At 37.3% G+C, this 27,973-nt stretch overlaps 1 protein-coding gene across 2 annotated transcripts in view; it reads right to left on the bottom strand.

Moving 5' to 3' along the window:
* LOC126753112 (insulin-like growth factor-binding protein complex acid labile subunit) overlaps positions 1 to 27,973 on the bottom strand; it is a 241,287-nt gene that overhangs the window by 159,327 nt on the left and 53,987 nt on the right. Inside the window, exon 2 of one of the 2 annotated variants that reach the window (XM_050464287.1) lies at positions 26,134 to 26,171. The gene's annotated coding sequence lies outside the window, so the exon portion shown is untranslated. The remainder of the gene's footprint in view (positions 1 to 26,133; positions 26,172 to 27,973) is intronic. The other variant, XM_050464286.1, reaches the window with a different exon arrangement.

Raw genomic sequence — 27,973 nt, 5'->3', positions numbered from 1 at the left:
AACAATAGCAACGAAAATTCTGCCACAAAACAAATATAATGCATGAGTGCATGTGTATGCGAGGCACATTACACCTGCAACAAAATAATGGCTGCATTTGCAAACCTTTATTAAGTTCGTCATCTTTTACAGCACGGGTGTGAAGACACATATAGTATGTAGGCCGTTAGAATGTTCTGCAAATATTTTAAAAATAAAAATGGAAATTTATGTCATTTTACGCCGACCTAAAGACCAAACGAATACTCAAAACTTAGTTTATTGGCGGAGGATATTTTACACGGACATTTAACGACGCAAAACTGTCAAGCTTCTATTATTTTGCACTTAAGTGTAGAGGAACAGAATACATCCGTGTAATGTATGCATATGAGCTTCCGTGCTGGACATTTCGCAAAACACAAGCGCAGCCGTGCGCAACCAACGATGAATCGTACCACAAAAGCGGCCAACAAAGCTCTCAGCGCGACGGTATAAATGACAATCGAAGTAAAGCCACGCAAGCGCCAACGAACAGTGAAAAGTAAATAGCATACGACAAACAATGGCAGCGGCAACAATATCGCTTCAACAATAATAGCAACAAAGGCTGCCACATGTGTGGCAGCAAGTGCAAAACCATAGTGAACGTTAAAGCACTGAGAACATTAGACGACAATACAACCCAGTAAGCATGCAGGACGGGGTTCGAGTGGGAATAAAGCGAATCACAAATTCACTAAGTCACACTATTTCTTGTTCTTTCTTGTGTGTATTCATTAAAAAAAAAAACCAAAACAAACCGAAGCTGTAAGGCCCTTCACCTTACAAGAACTTGCTTTTGATGGTTCAGTTTGTATGGCAGCAAACTGCTATAATGATCGGATCAGAACAAATTTTTTGGAGATTACACCACTGCTTTAGGCAATAACGCACGCCAAATTTCATGAAGATATCTTCAATCATTCAGTTTGTATGGAAGCTTCTGATACGATATCAGCGGTTCCGAAAAGAGCGCAGTTTCTTGGAAAGCAAAGCAAGTGCGAAAAATTTGAAATCGATATCTAAAATCCTAGAGCTTACGGACATGACTAAATCCTACTTTATAGGGTATCCGACGTTTCCAACTGGGTGTTAAAAACTCTTAAGGTATAACAAGAAATTATTTGGGCGGTTGGTTACCGAGCTGTCTGAACATTATCCAGAATGCGATTAGCACCATTTTGATTCACTTCGATAGAAGGTATATTATCTAGTGGTAAAACCACTTACCCTCTTAAGATCATCTATCTTCTAACAGCAGGATAGTTTTTTTGAGTTCGAGCTTATCTATTGGTGTCTTCTTGCTGTACAAATATAGAGGAATTTTCTACCGGTCAGTTTAAAAGCGATGAAGTTTTCTATTTCAGCAAATCAAATCATGCTGTGCTTTAATAAATATTTATAAACATGTGAGTTTAATCTAATCTTTAATAAATCTTCAATCTTGATAAGCTAAATCTACGAATCTGACTTTAGTTAATTCAAGAAATTATTACGAAAGCTCGAATATCCCTGCCTTACATTTAGTTCTCTCGTTCTTTCGCTATCTTTTTTCCTGCCGGCAACTCAATGAAAATTACAGAATCTGTAAAGATATTTAGCTTTAGCATATTTTATCATTCCAGATTTGCTTTAGATCTCAAAGTTGAGATAATAACGACGACTTACAAACTTTTTAATTGAAGATCTATAGTTAATAAGTAAGTGATCTCATTAAGCGCGACGATCTTGGTATGCCTCTGATAAGATTAAGGAAAGGTAGGCATTTTGGTCTCTCATACAGCTCATGATGAATTTGGGAGAAATTTGATTTCATTTTGTTTTTGATTATCTTTTAATCACGTTCAAAACTTTTTAGATACTTAAAAAATCAAGTTATATTTCCGCATCCTTTTTAAGGTCCGTTTTCATTCCTCTGCGAACAACATAATTGTTTGTCTTTGCCCAACATTCTATCTACTTAACTCATCTTCTGCAGATATCTATAGCTAAACTTTGATGTCATTACCTTGACAAGCCTAAGTAAGTGTCTTTCTTATTCTTTTTAAATTAGAAATCCGCCCATATTTTACTTTATAGACATTTTCAAAACACTTCTTTAATGTTCGTTGGGCATCGGCACCACGCCACATGAGCGCTGTGATACACTCAGTGGAACTGTCAGCAAATGAAAACAATATAATATGTAACAACAATTACAGAAAATACCGCTGTTAGCAAGCAGTCAACAATCATAATTACCAATAAATGCCAACAGCAAAGTTTTAACTGCGTAAATCTACTTTTCACATTGTTGTTGTACGTAACTACTTGTCAAAAGTTGCATGAATATGAGTTGCGAACTCGTGACTGTTGATTTTTTCGCATAAAAATAATATGTGTTGAGACTCGTGTGAGTATAGAAATGTTATATTCTAAAAGTTTGTACAGATTGGTGCTTGAAGTGACTCAATGAATAATTTAGAAAAAAGATTCTTTCTCTAGTTTTACAGAAAGCGATTTAGCGTCTTTTTAAAGTAATTTTTATATATATTTTGCAGGATCTCTGACTTCTTCCTTCTGAGTGTTACAAGTTTTGATTCTATGGCCATTTTGAGGGAAAACTTCGGAGAAACTCTAATATAAGTTGGCCACCAAGATCATTTTAACGCCTTTAGACTATTTTTTGGGGGCTACAAACTACAGAAATCCAGTTTTATAAGAAATTGGAACTCTGTTCCCAAAATTGGACTATATAAACGCACCGCGGTCAACATTTAAATGAATGCAATAAAATATATGCAATGAAATTTGCAAAACATTTTAATGGTGATCCTTTTTTCTTGGCAGATTACGCAGGAGTCGTGTTAACATGTCATGTTGATTTGTTCAGGATTGTTTGGCATTTCATCATGGAAAGACCTGAAAAGGTTTGAACAACGTTTACAAATCGTTCAACTTTATTACGAAAATTCACGTTCTGTAAACTTAAGTCAACGTAATCGGTCCACTAAACGTACTATTCGCAACACCATCACCCATCTTAAGACCTAGCATTCATTATTGGATTATATTCGACCGAAAAGACCTCGTCCAGCACGCAGTGAAGGAAATAAAGCAGCCGTAGCTGAGAGTGTACACGACGACTGTTTAGAGTCGGTTCGTCGCCGTTCCCAGTAACTCGGATTGAAATTGAAAGCATATAAAATACAGCTTGTGCAAGAACTGAAGCCGCCCGACCTTCACAAGCGAAATCGCATCGCTCTATGGGCTCTTGAAAAGTTCCGATCCAATGTTTTCTAGCCAAAATTTTTTTAACGATGAAGCTCATTTCCTGATCAATGGGTATATAAACAAGCAAAATTTCCTCATTTGGGACGAAGAGCAACCTGTGAAGGTTGATGAGTTGCCATTTAATCCAGAAAAAAAAAACGGTTTGGTGTAGTTTGTGGGCCGAAATCATCAATCTTCAAGAATTATGCAGAAGAGAACGCATCCGTAAATGGCAACCTTTATCGCGTCGTGATAACCGATTATTTGACGCCTGAAATTGAAGCTCGTGATCTCGGCGACATTTGGTCTCAACAAGACGGCGCTACTTCTCACACTTCGCATCACTCACTGGATTTATTGAGAGAACACTTCGGTGAGCAGATAATTTCATGTTTTGGGGCGCTCGATTGGCCACCAAGATCATGTGATATCACACCGTTAGACGTTTTCCGGTGGGGATATTTAAAGTCTAAGGTCTACGCGGACAACCCCGCTTCAATTCAGGCCTTGTAGCAAAACATCACGGGTGTCATTCGCCAGTTATCACTCGAAATGTTTGAACGAGCCATCGAAAATTTGCTCTCAACAATTTGAGAAAAAGCCGCGGCCAATATTCGAAAGAGATAACCTTCTGAAAATGAATGCCAAAGAATGTTCTTTCGAATGATAATAAAATTTCTCCAATAAATTTGAAGTTTCTGCGATTTTCTTTAAAAAAAGTAGGAAACCTTGCAATGGATCACCTTTTTAAATATGCAAAACCAACATATATGTTTATTATCGACCGTAAATCATGTTTATAGTTAAATATACACAATATTATAATATAATCATTACTTTGCTAGGATTCTTGTCAGACCTATTGTTAACAATGAACATAGTCCAGTCATCAATAGCTTTTTCGCCTAGAAAATGGATGGACGCATTGACACTGTCTAGAATCTATTCTTTTTTTAATTTTCTGTGTAAGATACGAAGTCACAGTGGTTGAATTTCTCGAACATTCACCCGATAGAAGTTTATACTTTGATATATTTTGCGCCCTTTACTCATCTACATCAAATCTGAAATTGCTACGTTGCTGGATATGAAGAGGCCAACAAGTTTACAGGAAAAGTGATAGAGTGGGAATAGGTACTTGATTCAGGAAATGTAAGACGGGAATATATTGACATCGTTATTTAGGAAGGAAGGAAGGAGAGCTTATTAGAAAGAAGTAGCTTGAAGCTTTTAATAGGGAACCTCATCTATATGAGATTTATCTGTTCATGGGAAACAGACATTTGGTGAGAACACTTTTTTTTGTAGAAAATAATAAAATAATCAAAATTTTTATTGAAATAGCTTTCAATTACACTAAGCTCCATTCATCTGAAATTGTTAAGACGTACACCCAACCAAGGGAAGAAGTTAGGTAAACCATCTAACAGAAGCCAAAAGTAAAGTACCTATAGTAATGCAAATGCAAATCATGCAGCAAATTGTTCACAGGTCACTTAAAATATATTCTTACACAATCTTCAGTTTATCATAACTGTTCTTCCTTTAATGTTATATTTATTCCAAATGATTTTTCCAGAGAGGTAAGAACATCCGAAATACCTGCATATGAATACATTTTATGCTAGAGCGTCTTCTCCGGCAATAATCCTTAGAGTGCGCCAATCCATTTGGCCACAAAGGCACGCTCTAGTAACACGGCTGCAAATACGAACATTGTATTTCTATGTAGCCACGTCTTCGTCATTTGCAACTTTATGACATTTATTTTATTACGGCGAACATTAGTACGATTATGTGTCGGTGAAATGCTAACATATGCACATACCATTAGGTGTAGGTGTGCATTAGACGCAAATTCCTGCCAGCTTTAGAGCGCAGACCTTGAACGCGTCGCGTTTCGCTGAGTCAAGCTACGACAACAGCTGCAACAACTAAACGTTGTGTGGCTTTTGTGTGTTACTTCACCTATTATGATATGTATATGTGTAATATTTCTGCTTGTTTTTTTGTAATTTTGGTGCACCATTGTTCTTGTGTTTGCAACGCTCACTAACTCGCTCGCTCGGTACACTTTTGCAAGAGCAAAACCGAAATGCAATTTGTGTGCGGTGCATTCACAATGCGATTCAGGTCAGTGCGCGCCGGCTCGGTACGCTTCAGCCTGCCTCCAGCACGTCTCCGCTTTCCACTTTGAACACTTCTAGCTGCAGCTCCAGCATGGGTGTAATGCAGCTTAGCGTAACTATGTTGCCACATTTTAATATATTATACCATATACATACATACATACATATGTGTATGCGTGTGTGTTCTACCCTTTTGTGAAAATTAAGCAATTCTTAATGCAATTCGTACTCGTGGCAAATTTATATGCAGATGTGCTCCTATGTGTAGGCCCTCAACTCCAGCACCGACCGCCTTAATCATCTCCTTCACACGCTCATCCTTTTACCAAGCCACTTGTCGTCTCGTGTGTCACTTGTTTACCGACACACACCGCACACACACACACACACACGCTTTTCGTCGCTGCAATTTAATACAGTTGTAGGAATGCGCTTGAGCGCAAGTGCCACAGCCGCGGCGAGTGGCTGACTGACACGCAAGCGCTCACAATGCAATTACAGCGCGGAACAATGATTGTGTGAAACCCAAATGTGAACCCAAATATGACAGTTGCAGCGACCGCAAGCATATTTGCAAGTAAACTCTGGTTTCATGTGGCAATAATTTGAATTTTTATTTAATTTACAGGTTCTCTTTTTATTTCCGGCCATGCGATTGTTGGTGTAAAGTTTCAGTTGAGCTGCAAGGCGGCGCTGGCTGGAGGAAATGTGTGTGACATTGAGGTCAACCCAGAAAAGGCTTAATGCTACAACGCAGGCAATGTGGCAATTAAAGACAGCCAGGCAGGGTAACATTGTTGACAGTTTGCATAAAGTGGCACACAAATTTGTGGACTTCACTGAAGTTTACGAAGTGCTTTTTAAGTAACCACGAGAGTACTCACATACTTCGACGAGGCTATAAAAACAGTTGGAGAAGTTGTGCGAGTTCTTCAAAATAATATCTTGCATAAATTTATATCAGTGGTATATATGCCAAATAATTGAAGTTAAAAGTGATATCTGTAGTCACTTTTGCGTCACGCTAATATAGTTCGGAAATATTCGCAGTAAAATTCTTCTTTCGAGTTTATGGAACTTTAGAAATAACCAGGACATAATAACAATTCAAAATTTAATGAAAATCTCAAATTATGCCATTTTTAAAACACTTAACGTGATACTACTAGCTCAAATATGAAGACAAGGGAAGGCAGTACTATCTACCGCACCCACTCCTTGGAGGTTAAATATACTCCGGTATGCTTAGCTGCGAAAAGCGGCAGCTATTAAGGTAACAGCAGATGTACTCTCCGAAAGGCGGCTTCTGTTTGTGAGCTATGCATCTACTCCGTTGGTAGAGTTGCTATATAGGCCTTGAGCTTGCTGACTGAGAACTCAAAGCTAGTCAGGAGTAGATGATCTCACTAGTAGCAGAAATAAATTTTTTTCATATTAAACTTGTCTTGTTACCTGGCCATAGCGGAGTCATCGGAAATTGCATAGCTGCTGAGCTTGCAAAAAGAAGCACGTTACGCAAAACCAATAAGTATGGGGAATGGGCAATGTTCCCTTGTCTTCTTGCATTCGCTGAATCTATGGAGTACGGGGTTTGTCCGGAAAGTATTATTTTCTTCAGCCGCGACTGTACTTCGGAGCGTGCGCGCACCGACTGGATTCGGTAGAGGGCGTTCCAAGCTAACGAACGAGCAGCTGGTCAGTTGTCTCCGAGCACCTGAGAATTAGGACAAACATTTTCGCGCGACGTGTTTCTGTGAGTGGTGCAAACCAAAAATGCAGCGTTGGTTATAGCAGTGGCAAGCGATTAAATTCTGTGTGAAACTCGGTAAATCTGCGACAGAGACGTTTGATATGATCAAGCAGGCTTACCCAGATTTTGCTTTAGCAAGAAGTGGTGTGTTTCGGTGGCATAATGCCTTTTTGTTGGGCCGCGAAGAGGTCACTGTCAAGACCGTGCTGAGAGACAAACACCGACAATGTGACTCGTGCGCGCAAAGTTTTGAACTCAGACCGTCGACTAAGTATTCGTTTAATTGTCCACATGTTAAATTTATGAAAATCTGTGGTTCATGACATTGTGACGAAGCACTTGAATATGCGCAAGGTGTGCGCGAAGATGTTCCCAAAAGTGCCTGAAATTGCTGCGAGTAAAGCGAAAATTTGAATTTTTGAATAACGTAATCACAGGACTTTTTTGTTTCCTTGCCTGAAGGCAAGCAGTTTGAAATAACAGAGGGGATCGTAGCAGCATACATCTCGGCTTTTAAGCCTATTTCGGAGAATGATTTCTGTGGCGTCTTTAATGCTAGGAAATCGCGTTGGTAGCAGTGCATCGACGCAGAAAGACCCAATTTTGAGAGTATTTAAAGAATCTTAACGATTGGTTCAATACATTTTTCTAAATCGAGTCAGTTATTACTTTTCGCACAATCCCTGTATGACATACTTTCTACAAACCCTGGCTGGAACTGATAAATATTATTCGCCTCAATAAATTACTTTAGAAGTTTTGTTGATATGTGACAGTCAGGCGTCTCTAACCGTCCATGTGGAAGATTCATGGCCTCGCAAAAATCAGCCTATTCAGTAAAATGCCTCAAAGACCGTTAAAGTCCTCCAGATCTAATCTGATAAGTAGTACACCGATTATGTCGCTACGGTAAATTGAGTTATCTCTTGAAGCTCGTCTTAAAGTTATGTTTGTTCGAGCGACTTTTAGATTTTATTCAAGTGTAGTAAATATCTTTTCTATTGATCCAATCTGCAGCTGCAATCAAAAAAATACAGATACTTGATTATATACCCCATTCATACGAAGAAGGCCTCAAATGCAAATAATAGCTGAGATTGAAACAAGAAATATGAGCATTGAAACATTTAGAAAAAAAGGTTCAAAATAGTTGCAGGTAGGTTACTGGAATTGATTGTTCTTGATATCGTTGATACAGTAACTATTAAACCAGAAATGCCTCTACATTACAACTCATACTGATCCCTTCGTACAAACGCATTAGTTTATATTAGGTTGTCAAAAAAGTCTTGCGATACTTTTATTGTTTGTTTTTTTTTTATTGAAATTGAAATGAATTTTTGATGACTCATGCCCAGCTCTTGACAGATGCTACGGCTGCTACTATGCCGGTCTCTTTCGACCAATTCAGCGATTTTATCGCAATTTTCGACGACAGGCCTTCCGGAGCGTGGCGCATCTTCGACCACCTCTACACCAGAACGAAAACGCTGAAACCATCGTTGAGCGGTGGAAATGGAAACTGTATCGGGTCCATGAACTGCACAAATTTTATTGGCGGCTTGAGATGCATTTTTGCCTTTATCGTAGTAGTACTGTAAAATATGCCGTATTTTCTCTTTATTTTGCTCCATGTTTGCGTCGCTATAACTCACGAACGACTTAAAAGAAACGACAATCAATCTAACACGTGTTAGCGCGTGAAATGAGCTTTCCAAAAAAGTATAGAAGGAAAGGTATATATACGCGTTTTCAGCGCCGACTAGCGAAAATACCGCAAGACTTTTATGACAACCTAATATAACCACGCGTGATTTCAAATTTTGGTAACGGCTTTAATTTATCTTTGTTCCATGTTATTTTCATTACACTGTGTATGTATATTCATTTAGTGTAAGAAACTCTTTAATCATCATTTAAGTTTTTCTAAAGTTACGTTGCTTCAGTTAAAAGTTTCCCCTTTGGCACCAAAACGGATTTTCTTTCCATATAATTTCATTCAGCTTTCTCTAGTAAACTTGATTAACTCAAAGTGTATTATTCGCAACAAAAAAGTAGAAAAAGTTTGCTTCTGAGAAATAAATTCTGAAATAAATTAGTCTCAAGCGGCATTACTAACACATACAATGGTAGACGAGGCTACGACATTTTCCGAGAAACGTTCCAACGACAACTATGGAGTATAGTATTCATTAGATAATTAATATTAAATTCTGAAAAATTAAATCCTTAGATAAGATAAGATAACAAAAACAAATTTTAATCATCGAAAATCATTTCTTGTTTTCCAAAATATTCTCCTTTGAGATTTGTACACTTTTGCATGCGTTTGAATCACTTTTCGAAGCACCTTTGCCACTCTGATTTAGGCATCTCTAAAACATGAGTTCTGAATGCATCAACCGCCCCTCCAGATGTGGAAAAACTTTGACTCTTGCTTTATCTTCTACATACTGAAATAAAAAGAAGTCATTCGACAATTTTCGATAAAAAATTATATTTTATTCTGCAACAGTGTTTCTACCGAATTTCAATACAATTTCGATATAATTTGCATAGATATCTTTCTCCGAAATCGCTCTCAACTATAGCGATATCTTTCCAGTCATCATGCTCTGAAAGTCTGAGCACAGTATATATGGTGTTTAGCTGTTGATATTCTACTTTTTTAGAAGACTTCGATCTAAAATAAATTAGTATCATGCGACTACAAAATTGACAAAGCCGTTTTAATTTTTTTCGATTAACTCAAAATTTCCAAATGTTATAAAATTGTTTGTTCATTCGACGAATTTATTGAAGACACCCATTTATGTCCAATTTCTTCTGCTAAAAGTTTGATCTTTTTCGAACCAGTTTATTTTCAGCGGCAATTCTAGTTAAAAACCGGAAATTTTCCAACCGTTTGATTACAAACTGGATTCTTTAGTTATGTACTAGTTCTTTTCTGACTCGTTTCGTATTTACAAGGTGCTTTCCAAAGTAAACAGGACTTTTTGAATCTAGCGCCCCTTGGTGACGCCATCTATATGTCAACTGGTGCGTTAGAATCTGCTATCCTTTATCGATTGCCCAGTGAGAATTTCATGACATTTCATAGATTGGAAGTGAAGTTATTGCGTTTTAAGTGTCAGTGTGTTTGTGTTATCGGTGCGAAAATGAGCTTCGAACAAAGAGCCAACATTAAATTTTGTTTTAGAATTGGTAAAACTTTTACCGAAACGTTTCAATTGTTACTTGTTTCATTATGGCGATGATTGCCTATCCCGTAACAGAGTGCAAAAGTGGTGTCAACGTTTTCAAAGTGGTCGTGAGGACATACATAAATGACGATCAACATGTGGGCTAATGAAAATCCGTGATCACAGGAAATTCCATCGAAACTGTGTATGAATTCATCAAAAATCAGACGAAATCATCATTGAAATTCATGGAAATGGAATTGAACATCTCCAAAACATCGATTTATCGCATTTTGACCGAACATTTTGGCTTATGAAAAGCGTGTGCACGGTTGGTTCCGACTCACGACCAAAAGTTGCTCAGATTCCGTCTCATCGATCGACGCTTGTGATCGATTATTTGACCAAAAATCACATTTTAACCATTAACCACTCCCCGTATTCACCTGATATGGTACCGTGCGACTTCTTCCTTTTCGGAAAAATGCATTTGCCCATGAAAGAAAGCGTTATGCAGACGTAGAGGCCATTGAAAAGGTTTGCACCGGCATACTGGCGGCCATACCGGCCAACGAGCTGCCGAAAAAACCATTTGTTCTGTTTTTTTTTAAGTCCTGTTTACTTTGGAACACACCTTGTATGAATAAGTATCTTAAAACATCTGATTGTACCGCTGGTGTGCCGGTATGAAGTGAACGCTAAGATACAAATGTGTTGGTAGGGAACATGTGTTGTGCAATATTGGATGAAGATGATATTTTGACTCAAAAGCAAATGACTGACATGTTAAGTATTGCACAACTAACAATTTCAGACCATTTGAAAGCTATAAGAGAAGTCCAAAATGTGTGCCACATTAATTGAATATAAGACAAATAGAAACCCTAAAAAACATTTGGGAAATTTTGCTTCAAAGAGACGAGAGGAAATCGGTTTCGAATCAAATTGTCACTGGAGATGAAAAACAAATTTATTTTAAGAATTCTAAAAGGAGAAAATCATCCTTATTATCATTAATCCAGGTCAACCCTTACCATCGACTGCAAAAAGAGGTTGATTCGCTAAAAAGAAAGCTCTATTTTTGTTGGGACCAGAAGAGTGTGGTATATCATAAGCTTCTAAACCTGATAAAGCTGTTAATACTGATCGCTACAGATGGCAAATGATGAGGGTGAACCATGCATTGATCGAAAAACGAACCGAATGAGCCAGAAGACACGGCAAAGTAGTTTTGTTTCACGACAGTGCACCTGCATATAAAGCAAAATCGGTTCAGAATACAATTAAAGTACTTGGCTGGGAGATGCCACCATGGCTGCCGTATTCACCAAACTTGTTTTCATTGGTGGGTCACGCCTGTGCTAAACAGCACTGCGATTTCTACGCAGAAGTCGAATATTGGATGTCTGATTGGTTTGCTTCAACAGCTGGACATTTCTATTGACATGTTATCCACAAATTGCCAGAAAGTTGGTCAAAATGTGTAAAAAGCAATTTTCAAGTTTTTTTACTTTCCCATTAAAAATTAGTATTTCATTTTCACAAAAAACCGCTACACCATCACTTATAAATATATTTCTAAGGTTCTCCGACGTTTCTCTATGGATGTAACAAACTGCATGCCAAATTTAATATACTATGTTCAGGTTACAAAAATTTAAAGCAAGTAATATGTAAGGAAAGAATTTATCGCATAAAGAAGAAGAAAAGAATCGCTTAGAAAAGTTTAGAAAGAAAAATAATCACGTTTCCAATTGTTTTGCTAATATAAGAGAACAAAAAATTTTCGAAAAAGTTAATCGATTTTGAAGGCATATTTTTTTTTTTTTTAATTAAAACCGATCTTTTCATAGGTTAAACAAACAAATTAAAAGAAAGCTCAGATAAATTGATTAACTTGCTTCAATATCTTTCTCCGACACTGTTCAACAGGAGAGCATTTGCATTTCTTTATTCAAATACGTTTTCTTTACCATTTTAAAGGAAATATCAGATCTACATACATACGCTTCATTACACGACGGCTCATTCGGTATGCTTGTCAAATTTGTGTTGCATACCAGACGGCTGAGAACGCAGCTGTACGTGACGACGTCTCGGCGTATTTGTCCTCGCCTGATAAAAGCCAGCTGCTGCTTGCTTTCCAACATTAACAGACTGTGTAGACTCAAAGCTGTCGACGCGGTGCTAAAAAACGCACACATACACAAGCGGAAACGTATTTAGGCAAAGCCAGTTTTTGTGCAATGTTTCGTCTGCGAGCAAAAAAAGAACGCCTAAAAGCGCTCAATTAAAGAGACGTGCCGCGACATCAGTCGAACGCGAAAATGGCACGCAGAGTTGCCGGCGACTGCTTCTGCAGCACAGCCTCGCAGCCATTTTCCGTTCCACGGCTGTTTGTGTGGTCTCTGTGCGTTCCTCTTTGTAGCTCTTGGTCGCTCAGTTCTCTTTGCCGTTCTATTTTCCTAGTATGTATCCGCGAAGCATTGGCTTTGTTAGCCGCCTCCGTAAAATGTCTTAATTAACGTATTTGATGTTGGTAATGTGCAACATTCGGGAGCTGCGTTCTCTCTGCATCTGTGTTGGTGTGCTTTTTTTGTTGTGGCTAAATTTGCGCTCCTTCCGTGTGCGTCTGCGTTGCTGACTTATGGAAAAGTTGTGTTCGAGTAGTTGTATGAATGTGTGTGTGTGGTCATAAATGAGGTGAGTGCGCTAATGCGATTTGGATTTGAGGTTGGCAGCAAATTAGCGCATCAAGTGCGTAACGGAAATTGCGGTTGCAGCCACGAATGTGCTTAGTCGAAAGCAGTTTTTCACTCCATTTAAGAGTACACGACATTATGAGCTCCACTTTCGAAAATTAATGGAAATTCATCGTAAAGAGTTTGGTTCAAAATATCTGGCAAGCAAATTAAATAAGATTTTATTCTCAGATTCTTTGCATATACCTTTTTAAAAGCGGTTTAAAAGAATATTGCACAAGTATTTGAGCCTAAAGGAAATGCTCGGCTTTTCATTTCAAAAAGATGGTGAGAAAAATTATGAATTTTGTCTGGTATTTCGTATAATCTACCATGTAACCTACCATACTATTGCATATACTATATGTATAAAATAATTTTTTCACACTCGATTACTTATTAAAAAATTCTAGGAGCTGGAATATATAGCAGTTAGGAAAAGATGTAAGTGCGACAAAATCCGATAAAAATCATATAATTGTAAAGAAAGGTCACCGAAACTTCTACTTTCATCAATACTTTCCAAACACAAAACATGAAAACATCAGGATATACAGACAAGCGATAATACTTAAACGATTTTTAACGGTACTTCGATGTAAATATATTTCAAGCCTAGCAATGAACAAACAGCTTTAAAAAGTAAAGAAAAACTTCAACTGCTTCCTGATTGATCGATCCTAACCAAAATGTCCGATTCAAAGCAAACCAAAGGTAGGCAGATCACCATATTCGATATATACAGGCCAGAAAAGGTAATCGGCGAAAGCAAATATTTGTGGTTGAGAGATGTCTGCGAACAAAAAAGTGTTTTTAGTAACTAAATAATAGTGTGCTTTTGTTACAGTGGAGTAGACCATTGAAAGCGACCGGAATGAGTTCATCTGTTATCAGACAATTGGAACTGTACACTTCTATTTTATCGAAGTTTTTGTCGAAAGATCTTGCATTGTAGGCTTGAAAAATCAAACTCGTGCAAGAATTGAAGTCGAACGGCCATCAAGCTCGTCTTATATTTGATGATCCCGATCCCGATTTTTACAAAAAAAAATTATTTAGCTTTGAAGCTCACATTTGAATGAATGGCTTCGTTAATAAGGAAAACTGTCGCATTTGCAGACCTAATAATCCAAGCCATTGTCGAGATGCAGTTACAATCTCAAAAAGCCTTTGTTTGATCTATGGCCAGAGGGAATTCAAAATGAAGCTGGCCATAATGCTAGAGTCATGGGGAACGCTATAGAGTCATGATTAAAGACATTTTGCTGCCTGAATTGGAAAATGTTGTTGTGGGAACCTTTTCGATCCAACAATACGGCGCTACGTGTCATACAGCCAACGAAACAATCAATTTATAGAAGGCAATTTGAGGTCGTGGCCTCCAAGATTGGCCGATTTAACACCGATACACTATTTTTGTGAACTAGAATATTCGGCGCGTTATTGCTGACATACGCCCCGAATTGCTACAAATGTGGTCGAAAATGAAGCCTCTTGCCTGGAATTTAGTCGAGCAATCGCGGCGGTTACTTGCCCGATACAAGTTTTAAATACATATAATGGCATCCTCTCTTTTCTGTAATAAAACTAAACGTTTGGCCATTATATTAAATTTTTTGTGTTTATTTCTTCATGAAAACCACATGTCTAAATAACTATCTTTATTTTATAATATTTTATATTTAGTTTTATTTGTTACAAAACAATGTAAGATGAGAAAATCTGTTGTAATCCGTTAGAGCAGATTGTGTTTATTTTTTCTTTTTGTGAGCACTAAGACCCGAACTTTGTTATCTCCTCTTAACCATATGTAAGGATTGATTTGATTTGATCGCTATGCTATAAGATTGATGAATCTTCGCCTCTCCTCTGGTTAGAAGGCTAAATGTATTTATATATTTATAGAATACATTGTGAACCGGAAATTGTAACAAAACGCAAAATATTTAATTGTTCATTAATATTTATTATGATACTTTCAAAGTAATCCCCACTTGATGAAATACGCTTATGCCAACGATTTTTCGAGTCATCGAAACACTTTTCAGAAGCACTTTTTGGGATGGCCGTCAGCTCCTTCAGCGAGTGTTTTATCTTTTCTATCGACAGGCAAGGGGTTTTGCGGAGTGGCAATTTCAGTTTAAGGAATAAGAAGAAATCACACAGAGCCAAATCTGGTGAATGCGGTGGTTGATCGATAGTATTCATTCCGTCTTTTTACTTTGAATTCGGTCACAATCGTGGTTTGATACGTTGGTGTATTATGATCGTTTAAAATCCACGAATTGTTTTTCCGCAATTCTAGCCGTTTTCGACGGATGTTCTCACGCAAACGTCTCAGTATGGCCAAATATAACTCCTTATCGAAAAAAACACAATGATCATCATTTTGTTTTTTGTGCGGCTTTCGCGTGGTTCTTTTGATTTCAGCTTTTTCCTTCATTCCGATGATTGTTGACTTGTTTGCCTACATCTAATGAATGTGGGAAGGGAATTCGCGAGATTTTTGCAAAAAAATTAACTTTATCGGGTCGAGCACTACCCAAAATATACACCAAAATCATTCGAACTGACTCGCGCGAAATGTCGAACTCTCTTGGCATTCTTCTAACATTTGCCTGATGATGTTCAAGCACCATACGCTTCACTTATTTTAATATTTTAATCAGTTGAAGAGCTCGAAAGTCGTCCAACGATCTCTCGACCGTCTTTGAAGGGTTTGTACCACTTGTAGGCTTGTGTTTTTAATAAAACTGAATCACCGCAAGCAATTTGGCGCCAATTCGAGACACCAATAAAGAAGAAGAAGAATCACGGCAAGTCTTTTTCTACTTTCGCAATGATTCCGCACACTAAATTTGGTTAGAAAAAGAAAATTTGAGATAAATTCTTTATTCGATATTTTTATCCATAATAAAAATCGCCACGCATTACTGAGGTGTACCGAATTAAGCAACTGCTGTAAATGAACTGCTTGAAAGATCGCGCTCATACAAGTATTTGGTATATTAATTATAGAAGGTCCTACCTAACTTGGCAAAATACATTTTTTGAAATATCAGTTATTATTTAATTTCTTTTTACTTTTTTGTCACAATATACATATGTTTTAATATATAAAAATTAATTTGTGTGCTGTTGATTTGCACATTGCTAACTTCTATGTCGATATTTTTTAGCTAAAAATACAAATGAATTTTTTAATATTTTTTTTTTTTTTTTTTGTTTTGCAAATGTAATGCAGATTGCATTCATAACGCTGTAGTATGGCTATAAGGAATCTGCCGAAACCGCAGCTCAGCATGCGGTTAGTCTGTTTTCGCTTAATTTCTTTTCGGTTTTGGCAAACTATGCAGTTTATGCGGCCAGCTGCCATCGCTTTTGTTGTGCACAGATTTGTGGCGGCTGATAGTCGAAAACGAAAATAATAAAAAAGAACTTTAGCATACGCACTGACATTGTCAAAAACATTTTTGTACCCACTAAATTGAATGAATTTGCAAAAAAGTTGATAAAAAGTGTAAAACTAAACCGAATTTCGTGTTTTTATAAGGGACGCAGCTGCAATCATAAATTTTTCGATGACAAAATATTGAACCAATTGACGTGATTTTTTTGCGGCTGCTGCGTAGTTGTGAACTGATCTGCGCTACACGCAAATTCATCTGCGCCATTGCCATTGTACCTAGGATTGCAATGACTGTCTCACCAAACGAGCGGATAAATAACCGGCATCGATTCCTTGTGTCTTTGCTCACTAGCATTTTTCTGCGGTACTCTTTTCTTAAAAAAATGTCAATATAAGATCAATAACAATGCTACCGATTTCATTTAGTACAACAAGCAATGGTACCTCATATATTTACGTAGAGGCGAGAGTCTATAAAAAATTAAATGAATTTTAGCGAGTTACACAATACCGTAAAGATTTCATAAGTCTTGGCAATATCTTCATGAATATCTGGGTAAGCAAAAGTGTGAAAAAAGGTCTCCGAATTTTGGTTGAAGACTGTTTTATGAAAAAGTTCCATAGCTAAGTCCTTGAATAACGCCTTGAAGGAACTCATACGAAATGGTATTAAACCTCGTAAGAATACCTTTTGCTTGAGTCATATGCGCCATACCTAAAAAAGCAAGTTTTCTGAGCTGGCATGGCATGATTACTCTCAATAATTAAACCAGCAAACCGTTACACCTAATTAATATTGAGAGTTATTTACGTCAATTATGAGAAATAGATAGGCACGATTAATAAATGTATTTTTGCACTTATCCGTCTTCTTTCCCTCTCTACCCACGCATCAAACTATATTAGAATGCTTACGCATGTGTCGCGCACGCATCCAACATCATCGGCAAAATCGAAAAGCGACCCATCATCATCAATCAAACGACACTATTATATGTCAGATCACAAAGTTAATAATTTGTCACATATTGTGTCGCCGCTTCCTTAAAGCACGAGCGCAACGTTTTGTCCTTGTAGCACATTGTAATTAGCAGGATAATGGTAATGATTTAATTAGCGCAACATCCATTGTCACTTTGAGCGCCTGACATTTACTGGCTCAACAAACAACAAATAGCGACAACACAACTCACATCTGCATTTACGTTTAGGTATGTATGTGAACACACACACACACACATTGACGGCACTGCGCTTTTGTTTATGAGTGAGCTGGTGTGCAAGAAAAGTCGTGAATAAATTGCAAATGTTAATTAACCACCTACCGGCAAGCAGTCCTCGCTCACTTGCCCAACTAAAAGGATGATGTGGCTCTCATGCCACACAAGGCAGGATATGCGACATAAATGTGTGAGTGTGTGAATGTGTGAAATACTCACATATACAATATAAACTTATATGCTTACATATGTGCATAAGCAGTTAAGTTGTGCATACTCGCTTGCGAGATTACAATTGAATGCACCACAAGCGGCTTGCTGAGAGCAACCGCAGCTGCCTCGCCTGAAAGTAATGAGCTTAAGATACACAAATGATAAGTTCACTAATAATGGCACTGACGTCACTATCTCTTGCATGCTTTCAAGTTTCTCGGCTAACCAATACACTCACAGTTGGCTTAGCAACACACTTCAGCCTTAATTATGGCTTCTTGTAGTGCATGGCTTCCAATGAAGAGCGGCTGATAAAAACAGCAGGTAATGAGATTATTTATCAATGCCATGGCAAAGCGGAGACGTTCACAACATTGAAAAGTAGAATTCCTTTACTGATAATGAAGGTGACATATGTGGCAAGTACGCTGGAGATGTCGGTTATGGCCCGTTAGTGATACCAACATATTTCAGCAATAATCTGATGTCAAGTCCTATTATGTGAAACCTTTAGAATATTTATCAAAGCAGTGTTTTGAAATAGCTTTCAAACACACCGCCAATTAAGATGAAAGAAATTTCTTAATTTTATAATAATTCGATGAGGCATGAATTGAATAATGACAACGGTCTAATTGACAAATGAGTATTGGTTTGGATAATTGCTATAAAATAGAAGCAAAATATTTAGGTTAATTCTTGGAAGTTGATTCAATCAAATTGTACTTATACTTATACTTTGTAGTCAGATCTTATCTTCAAAAGTCGCTTTTATAAATTTCACAATCGTATATATTAATTAGCTGTTTAAGATCATTAAGAAGTCTAAAGAAGTTGTCATTATCGAAAACGTCAAAAGATCTAAATCGTACAATAAATTTTGTTAGATTTTATATTTGACACTTTCAAGATTTCCAAAAAAAATATTAAGTACTTAATTTTTCAAGAATTTTATATGCGAAAGCTCTGCGCAAAGAGGGTACTGCGAGGGCTCAGAGCCGACAAACAATTATAACGAACTCTGAGCACTGTTTGATGTAAGCTAGATCGCGCGGTACATCATGGGACGCTAACTAATCTGCGAAAACTACCAACGGCTCTTGTCCTCAGATTCGACTCGGACCATAATTTCAGTACTGAAACTTTGTGAGATTTGGTTTAACCTAGGGCTGGTGATGGTCACCGTTACAACTGAGTAGATGTTCTACTCCCACCATTATTAAGTTTATGTTGTAGATGTAGGTTGAGAGGAACGTGCGTCAAATATCTCCGGGCGACACCAATATATTAGAATAGCGAAAACAAAAGAAACGAAACGGATGTGGATGTGGATGCCCGAGCACGTTTATCTGCTAGCGTTGGTAAGTAAGTTATCAATAGCTTGCAGCCTAGAAACGTATTTAGGGTTGAGGTGCTAGGCGGGATCACCAGTACTAGTGCCTCTGTTTTGTTAGTTTATTGGTAGGTTCGGGAATCACAAAGCCTTCTACCAGGGCAGTCAGTCATCAAACGCTTGCCGGTTGAAAACGTATGTAGGGTTGAGGTGCGAGGCGTGATCGCAGGTAAATGGTAGGTACGGGGATCACAAATCCCTGGTAGAAAGTAGGCGATGGCAGCAAAGAAGTTGAAGTCGGTGAAATCGCCAAACGAACTGACTCAATAGCACTGAGAATGTGTCATTGAAGTAGAGAAAATGGCTTCCAAGAATAGAGGAATCGGGTCGCGGAGGCTACATCAGCGATTTTCATGAAGGCGGGCAAGAAAAACACCGGACTGCTGGTGCGGATTGACATCATGGTATTCACAAGCTGATCAGGCGAGCCGACAAACAGTCGGCCATCCTGTATAGGGAAGCGGTAGCCAGGGTTGGAGAGGTCTGGAAGGGAGCTAGACTAGAAGCTATAACCAAATGGGTTTTCTACTGCACCCTCGTGCTCGCTGTGGAGAATTTTTGTTAGTCCGTATTTAATGTTTGTTTCCACTCCAATTTAGAGCTGACTTACTCGTGTCGTTTCGATCCCCTGTTCAACCAACCAACCAAAGTATTGAACTTCTATCTGGATCTTGTTATACCACATCACAAAGAACGAAGTTCATAATATGTAAACAATTCGAAAGTATACGAATCGTCATCCACGTGCGTATTCTATCTATATATTTGAAATACAGGTTTCTTTGATCACATTCAAATCAATATCTGGAATAATTTTAGACATGCCAACGATGTTTTCGAATTTTCTCATTCATCACAATCATTATATAGGTTGAACTGAGAGGGCATTCGTTCTGTCAACTCATTTAGTAAGCTTCATGATCATTTACAGCTCTAACCGATTCATTTTTGTGGTGGAGCTGCTAAACCTGATGATTAAGTAGCCCGAGGTGTAAATAGCTTTTGTAAATTAGTTTTTCGATTCCTTCTTGTCGTACTGCTTAAAAAATAGCGAAGTTTAGAAACAAACATGGCACGGAGACCTTAATTCGTTAACAAGAGTTGTGGAGAACCGCTGTTATCTCTCTAAAGCTGAACCGTATGGATTCTTCTACATTATTGCTCCAGTCGTTCTTCCTTTTTACTGTTTGGAACCAATTGGAGATTCCAAGTGAAGCCAGGTCCTTCTCCACTTGGTCTTTCCAACGGAGTGGATTTAATAGTTGAATGTATAGCAAAACGAACTCTTTTGAGACCAGTTTTGAACTAAGACTCGACTAAGAAATGTGTTAAGTTCTCGTGCACTGAATAATAAATTATTTTACTTCAGAGCCAATCAGCTTTGATTCATTTGAACTAGTCATTTGTTACATTTTGGTTTATTTTCCTGTTTACTTTCAGTTTTGGAATTGAGCAGTCAAACACTTTGAATTACTCGCGAGTGGCACGAAATGTTTTTAATACTTACGTAGTGTGTGAAGTGCAGTCTGAGTGATGTCTGTTCGAAAGCGTTTGAGGCAACGGAAATGCGCTGCCGTAAAGGAAATTGTAGGGAAGGAAAAGGAAATAAGCGGAAGCAGGCGTAAACCGGCTACAAGCGCAAATGCTCAACGCAAATGCATAATGATAACAAGCCGAAAGGGCAAGCAGCGCAAAAAAGAACGCTAGTTAAATAATGAACTGGCATAATCACCAGGCAAAAGCACAATTTTGAACAGGATAAATGGGGAAAAAACACATACACACACAACGAAGGAGCCGAAATATGCAGAGCAACATTTCGTTGCTTCAAATGCTTTTTCGCTTCAATTTTACGCGTTAGCGCTTTTTGCTGGTTAGATATTTGCTTAGCGCCTTTAGCTTTGCTTTCGTATTCCTAAGTGTTGCGTTCTTGCTGCCTTGCCATTTTATGGCACAATTTGACTCATTATCCTAGCTGAGGCAGAACGATGACATCCACAATACGACGTCCTTGAGCGGAAGCAAGCGGCCAGCAACAAAAACATGACAACACATGTGTGTATGTAGAATATGTATATATACATATTTACTATATAATATGTTTATATATATAAAATACTGAACTTGCTGAAGTGAAAGAACGCCAACGTCCGCTGGGAGGAAGTGCGCCGGCGACGCGGCAAAACGTGGCTTGTTTCAAGTAATAATAATAAATAAGAAGTAGAATAAAAAGCGAATGAATGAGACGCGTGTCGGCAAGCGGAGCAAAACAGAAACATAAACAAGCGTAGCATTCACTTCGTTGCACGGCCCTTAAAGGATTTCGCAGACGGAATAACCAGCGACTTGACTGTTTTACAAGTATATGTATATATGTATATTGTATTTATACTATATGTAGATGTAGGTATATTATGTGTGCCTGTGTGTGAGTGTGTCTTTAATTTTTTTGCAGGTTATTGGCCTATTTGGCGTTTTTGACTGCCTGGCTGTGCCATTCGCGCCACTCGTTGATGATCTTGATGATTCACGGAATGAAATGAGCGCTTAGCACGCTCGCCCCCACAATTATGTGCATGCACAAAGAGGAACATATGCACCAGCATACATACTATATATATCATACATTACATCACAGATATTTATTTGTATGTATGTACATATGTACTTATGAACAGCCCATAAATAGCAAATCTACAATGTCGTTAGGCGCATTTACGCACAAAATTACCATGAAAATGGAAATAAAAGCGAAATGAAAACGTTTCACATAAAACGCACAGCGGAATAAAAATAAAATTGGGCATAAAATTGAAAATGAAAATAAAAATAAAAGTAATATGAGAATCAAAATGGAAATAAACAATTGAAAATCATCGTCAAATAGTAAGATAATAATACAAAAGCAACAACGAGCCTATCATATGTGTGGATAATCATGTGTAAATGTCCTCTTATACTCCATTCTCAGCTGAATAGATATTGCAGTGCCAACTCATAAAAGTACACATACATGTACACAATAATTCTGACTAATTTAAGAGTTATAAATTTTATAAGATTTTGCTTTACATTTCCAGTAAGGCTGTAAAATAAAGTCACGTAAATAAAATGTAATCTGGAAAGGTAACAAAATAATGGAAAATAATCGAAACAAAATTTAAACGAAAATGAAAAGGAAAGGTGAAAAAACGTTAACTTCGGTTGCACCGCAGCTATTCTCGAAATAAAAAGGTTTCTATACAAGTGCTTGATTTTGATCGGTTGGTTTGTATGGAAGCTAGTTGTAGTTGTCTGATCTGAACACTTTTCGGATATTGTAATAAAGCTTTGGATTATAATCCATGCCTAATTTTGTGAAGATATCTGGTCATACAAAAAAAGTTTTCCATACAACAATTTGATTTTGAGCATTAAGTTTATATGGCAGCTATCTGCTATGATGATGCGATATTGACAGTTCGTACAAATGAGCAGATCTTGGAGTAAAAATGGATGTGTGTAAAATTTCAGAGTGATATTTCCAAAATTGAGGGAGTATTTCGCGTATATATAGGAAGACAAACAGACAGACTGGACTCAGCTCGTCATGCTGATCGTTAAAATGAACATAGTATACTTATGACGTTGAGCAATTCCAAAAGCTGCATCAGGATCGGGAAGGATCGCTTAGAGTCATTCGATATCAAACGAGATTTCAGACAAGGCGATTCCTATTCATTCAATCTACTTCTGGAGAAAATAATTCGATCAGCAGATCTGAAAAGAAAAGGTACAATCTTCCACAATAGCTTACAACTGCTGGCGTACGCCGATGATTTGCCATAACAACCGTGCCGTTGGTTCTGCTTTCTCCAGGTTGGACATAAAAGCGAAGCAAATAGGTCTGGTAGTGAATGGGGGTTAGGCGAAATATCTCCTGTCATCAAACAAACAGTCGTCGGACTTCCAACTTGGCTCCCACGACACTATTGACAGTCATAGATAATTTCGTTTATATTGGAACCAGCATTAACACCAACATCAACGTCAGATTCAAAATCCATCGCAAAATAACTCTTGCCAACAGGTGCTACTTAAGACTGAGTCAGCAATTGAGAAGTAAAGGATACTTTATAGGGTTTCCGTCGTTTCATATACATATGCTGTTCGAGGTAAAATGAAAAGAAAGAAATCCAATAATAGTATTTGATTAGTATATCTTACCTGCCCTCTTTGTTTGAAATACTTTCCACGGTCCCTAATTTTATCGTAATGTTTCTAAATTGTACTTTGCTTTGTCCAATTTCAGGATTTTACTCCATCAACTCAACCAATCACCTTTCTTTGACGAGTCTAATAAATATCCATAATTCCAAACTTCACCCAAATTCAGTGGGTTGAAAATCGTTAAAGAGCCTTATATATTTTTGCCGATACTTAATTTAAATCTGGAAATCTTGAAGACCAGTCAAAGAAACTCCTTTTTCATTCTAAAATCTTAATATGCGGTGTGAGTTAGCGTGTAGTCTTGTTGAAACAAGTGGCCGTCAAAAACAGCTGGTGGAAAATTAATTTGTGAGTTATATGTATGATTTCGGGTGAAATAACTTTTGTTTGTTAGGAATTTGGAGTGTGGATAAAATATTGCTTTTTGAGGGGAAAACGTACAGCTGAAGCAAAACCTTGGCTTGCTTATGAGTTTGCGGACCCGGCCGCAGGAAAATGAACCATCAAAGATTGGTATGCTAAGTTTAAACGTGGAGAAATGAGCCCCAAAGACGGCGAACACAAATTAAATTGTTACCCACGTAAATATAAAAACAGTCAGCAAGATATTTTTTGATGACCGTATAGTGAAGTTGTTCGTGATTGCAGGCACTCTAGAAATTTCAACTTAACGTAAACATCATATCATTCACGATTATTGGAGTATGGGAAAGATGTGGCCAAGGTGGTGCATGAGCTAACTTTTGACCAAACTACGAGTTGATGATTGAGTAGTGTTTAGAGATGTTCAAGCATTATAGACCTAAATTTTTGCATCAATATGTGGCAGTGGCATGGGTGAAATAAGGCCTCATAATTTCACTCCTAAGTCCAATCGACAGTCATCCGAGTGGACTGCACACTATGAACACGCCACAATGCGTTGAAACACGCAACAGTCGGCTAGCAAGGTTATAGCGGCATATGCATGCTGCTTCCACCGTATTCTCCATTTGTGGCCTCCAGCAACTACAAGTTGCTTTCTAAAGTAAACAGGACTTTAAAAAAAAACAGAAGAAATGGTTTTTTCGGCAAAATCAATTTATTTTATTCAAAATAGTCTCTTTCTGCTTCAATACAGCTTTTTGCACGGTCCAAAAGCATGTCGAACGAGTGTTTTAGCTCGTTGGCTGGTAAGGCCGCCAGTATGCTGGTGCAAGCCTTATGAATGGCCTCTACGTCTACATTCATTCCTTTCATGAGCAAATGCATTTTTCCGAAAAGGAAGAAGTCGCGCGGTGCCATATCAGGTGAATACGGGGAGTGTTAATGGTTAAAATGTGATTTTTGGTCAAATAATCGGTCACAAGCGTCCTTCGAATGTTGGATTCTGAGCAATTTTTGGTCGTCAGTCAATTTGTGCGGAACAAACCGTGCACACACCTTTCGTAAGCCCAAATGTTCGGTCAAAATGCGATAAATCGATGTTTTGGAGATGTTCAATTCCATTTCCATGAATTTCAATGATGATTTCGGCTGATTTTTGATGAATTCACGCATAGTTTCGATGTTGATCGTCATTTACATATGTCCTCAAGAAGAAATTTTCATCGAATGATGAAGTGACCGCCTAAACTGTGGCCTATTTTGAAGCAAAGGACAAATCGTGCTATAAAAATGTTAACGAAAAATTAAGGGTCGCCATAGTCAGTGTATCACCCTTGAATTGAACTATATTGAATAAAAATAAACGAATTTGCCAAAAAACTGTGTTTAACTATGGTAGGCTAGAACTTTTCAATTGACTTGTTAGACATTGGTTTTTGCTTAAGTCAACGATACCATCTCAAGAAAATATATTGGGATCAGAACACCATAGCATATAGCCGCCATACAAACTGAAAGAGCAGAACAAAGTTCTTGTAGGGAAAATTTAAACCTTTAAAGAGTATTATTGTGTCAATGCCACAGAAGTTAATGTTTTTTTCCAATTTCAAGCTTATTACAAACCATCACTGTTTAAAAGTGATTTTTTTGCCACAAAAAATATGCGCTTTGACATCTATTTTCTAACGAACTATTAAAATTAATTTTATTCATAAAATTTTGTGTAATTATCTTCAATATTTGAGTGTTATTACTGAACTTTATTTACTTAATTTCAATTACATCTGTTCGTTTAATTTGCTTTTTGTGACTAAAAATTCAATTCCCAATTATATACGTACATATGTGTGAAGCGATTTTTTGCCATAAAATTCGTAATGCTTTTAATTATTGTCAAATATGAATAAACATAGGTTTATTATATAATTAAAGGATTACAGCGATATTATTACGATTATTGTATGCAAATGACTGAACTATTATTTTTAATTGTTGTGGGAGGGAATTGTTAATTACTGGCATATATGTATTTACATGTAAACGTATTGAATATGGTACACATTAAATTTTATGTTTCGCTTAATAAGGCTTAGTAAAAATTTTGGTCATTTCCATAAATTCCTTTAAGAAAACAAAAAATATTATTGTACTAAAGAAAATAGATTTTCGATTGTTATTAAGGTTAAGGAAGTTAAGGTTTGCTAGAAAAATCGCTTACACACAAATAATGCTATTTAAATCTACTTACTTACAAGTATTCGTAACTGATGCCTCGCCAAAATATAACTGAAAGTATAGAAGAAAAATTACATTAATTTCATATTATTATTAATGTTACAGCCTAAATTCAATAGAAGTAATTATGTTACAAATAAGGTATATCTGTATGTATATGTGGAGCTTCATCCCAATTAACGCTTTATTAAATTCCAACAGCTTTCTAGTGACCTTCATTTCATAAACCATAGCTTTCATTCATTGAGAAAATCGATAAAACTCTACCAAGTCCAAACACATACACACACATGTAGACAGGTGCACACACACATGCATATGTGCAGATTTCAAGTGAGTAGCACAAATCAACTCACAGCGCCTAAATACATATCAGGGGCAGTAGAGGTAATCAGAGCAATCTTTACGCTGATAAGCACTGCCAGCAGCTGCAGCACCAGATGGACGCCTGAAGTCACTGCACACATACATACGTTCGAACTCGGTCCACTCGACTGCATTTGATTAAAAATTCCAATCTATCACATTGCCTGTCAGTGGTAGAAAATTAAATTTTCCAATATTAACAGTTACGCCCTGTGGCTGGAACCTCAGGCGGCTGCCAAGGTGTAAATGCTAGTTCAGATGCGAATTTGTTGATGCCGACATTGGATTAAATGAAGGGATCACCAGCATTTCAAGTGGAATTATGGATATGATTACAGTAATGCTGCCCACGAGGCCAAAGCCGATAGACAGTGTGCTAGAAGCTGATGGCTGGGCGCACATACATATATGGCAAATATGTGCAACTGGCAAGTATAATATAAATGCATGTGAGTGTATGTACGTATATATATGTATGTAGGTATAGTCTTCACTTGTATTTTCGCAGTTCACTGCAATCATTGAGGGGCTCAAGCCATATCGGAATAGTTGATTCAAATGACATGAAAGTAACAAGATAATCTATGCCGGCTGACCCACATACAACTATATTTATTTAATATATCTCCAAATGCAAAATTATTAGAAATACTATATGTATTTACTATATATTGAGAGAAATATCAATTTGCAGTAAAGCAGCAAAAGAACACCATACAACTTCCGCTCCACTTTCTGAACATTTTAAGAGCATTATCACACACTTCTGCAACAAGATTCGCACATCACTAGCGCAGAGAATGTCGGGCAAATAGAATTATGAAGAAATACGTCATAACAGAAAACTAGATTAAGGTCAATATCATAAGTAGCCGACTCTGAAAAGCACTCCCACTTGGAAGAGCAGATGCGTGAGTATGCAGTTGTTTGGCTGTGTGTGTGTGTTTGTAGTCATCACTTGAAGCTCAAACTTGAGATATAGTTAGTTTTATGGCACTAGCCATCTCAGTTGCAAGAATTAATTGTGTACGTCTAATTGATTGCTGGCTACTTGCAAAGTTTGAACTAATCCTAAGTGCATATTATTTGTAAGTGAAGTGAACTAAAGACTTCCAGTATTGGCGCTATAATGACACGCTTAAACAAAATGAACTATTCGAATTTATTCATAGCAAAAAAAATTCAAATATTTCATACAAATCTTAACAAGAAAAAACGTTAACTTCGGTTGCACCGAAGCTAAATACCCTTCACAGGTGCATTTCTGTTAGCAACTATGTGTTCAGTTTGGATGGAAGCTATATGCTATAGTAATCCGTTCTGAACTATTTTCTTGGAGATTTTATTCTTATCTTAAGCAGTAATTCATGCCAAATTTCCTGAAGATATCACGTCAAATGCGAAAGTTTTCCATACAAGCCCTTGATTCCGATTGTTCGGTTTGTATGGCAGCTATATGCTATAGTTAACCGATCTGAACAATTTCT

This window comes from Bactrocera neohumeralis, chromosome 3, assembly GCF_024586455.1.
Source record: "Bactrocera neohumeralis isolate Rockhampton chromosome 3, APGP_CSIRO_Bneo_wtdbg2-racon-allhic-juicebox.fasta_v2, whole genome shotgun sequence".
Classification (NCBI taxonomy): Eukaryota; Metazoa; Arthropoda; class Insecta; order Diptera; family Tephritidae; genus Bactrocera; species Bactrocera neohumeralis.
This window is presented reverse-complemented; position numbering and strand designations above follow the sequence as displayed.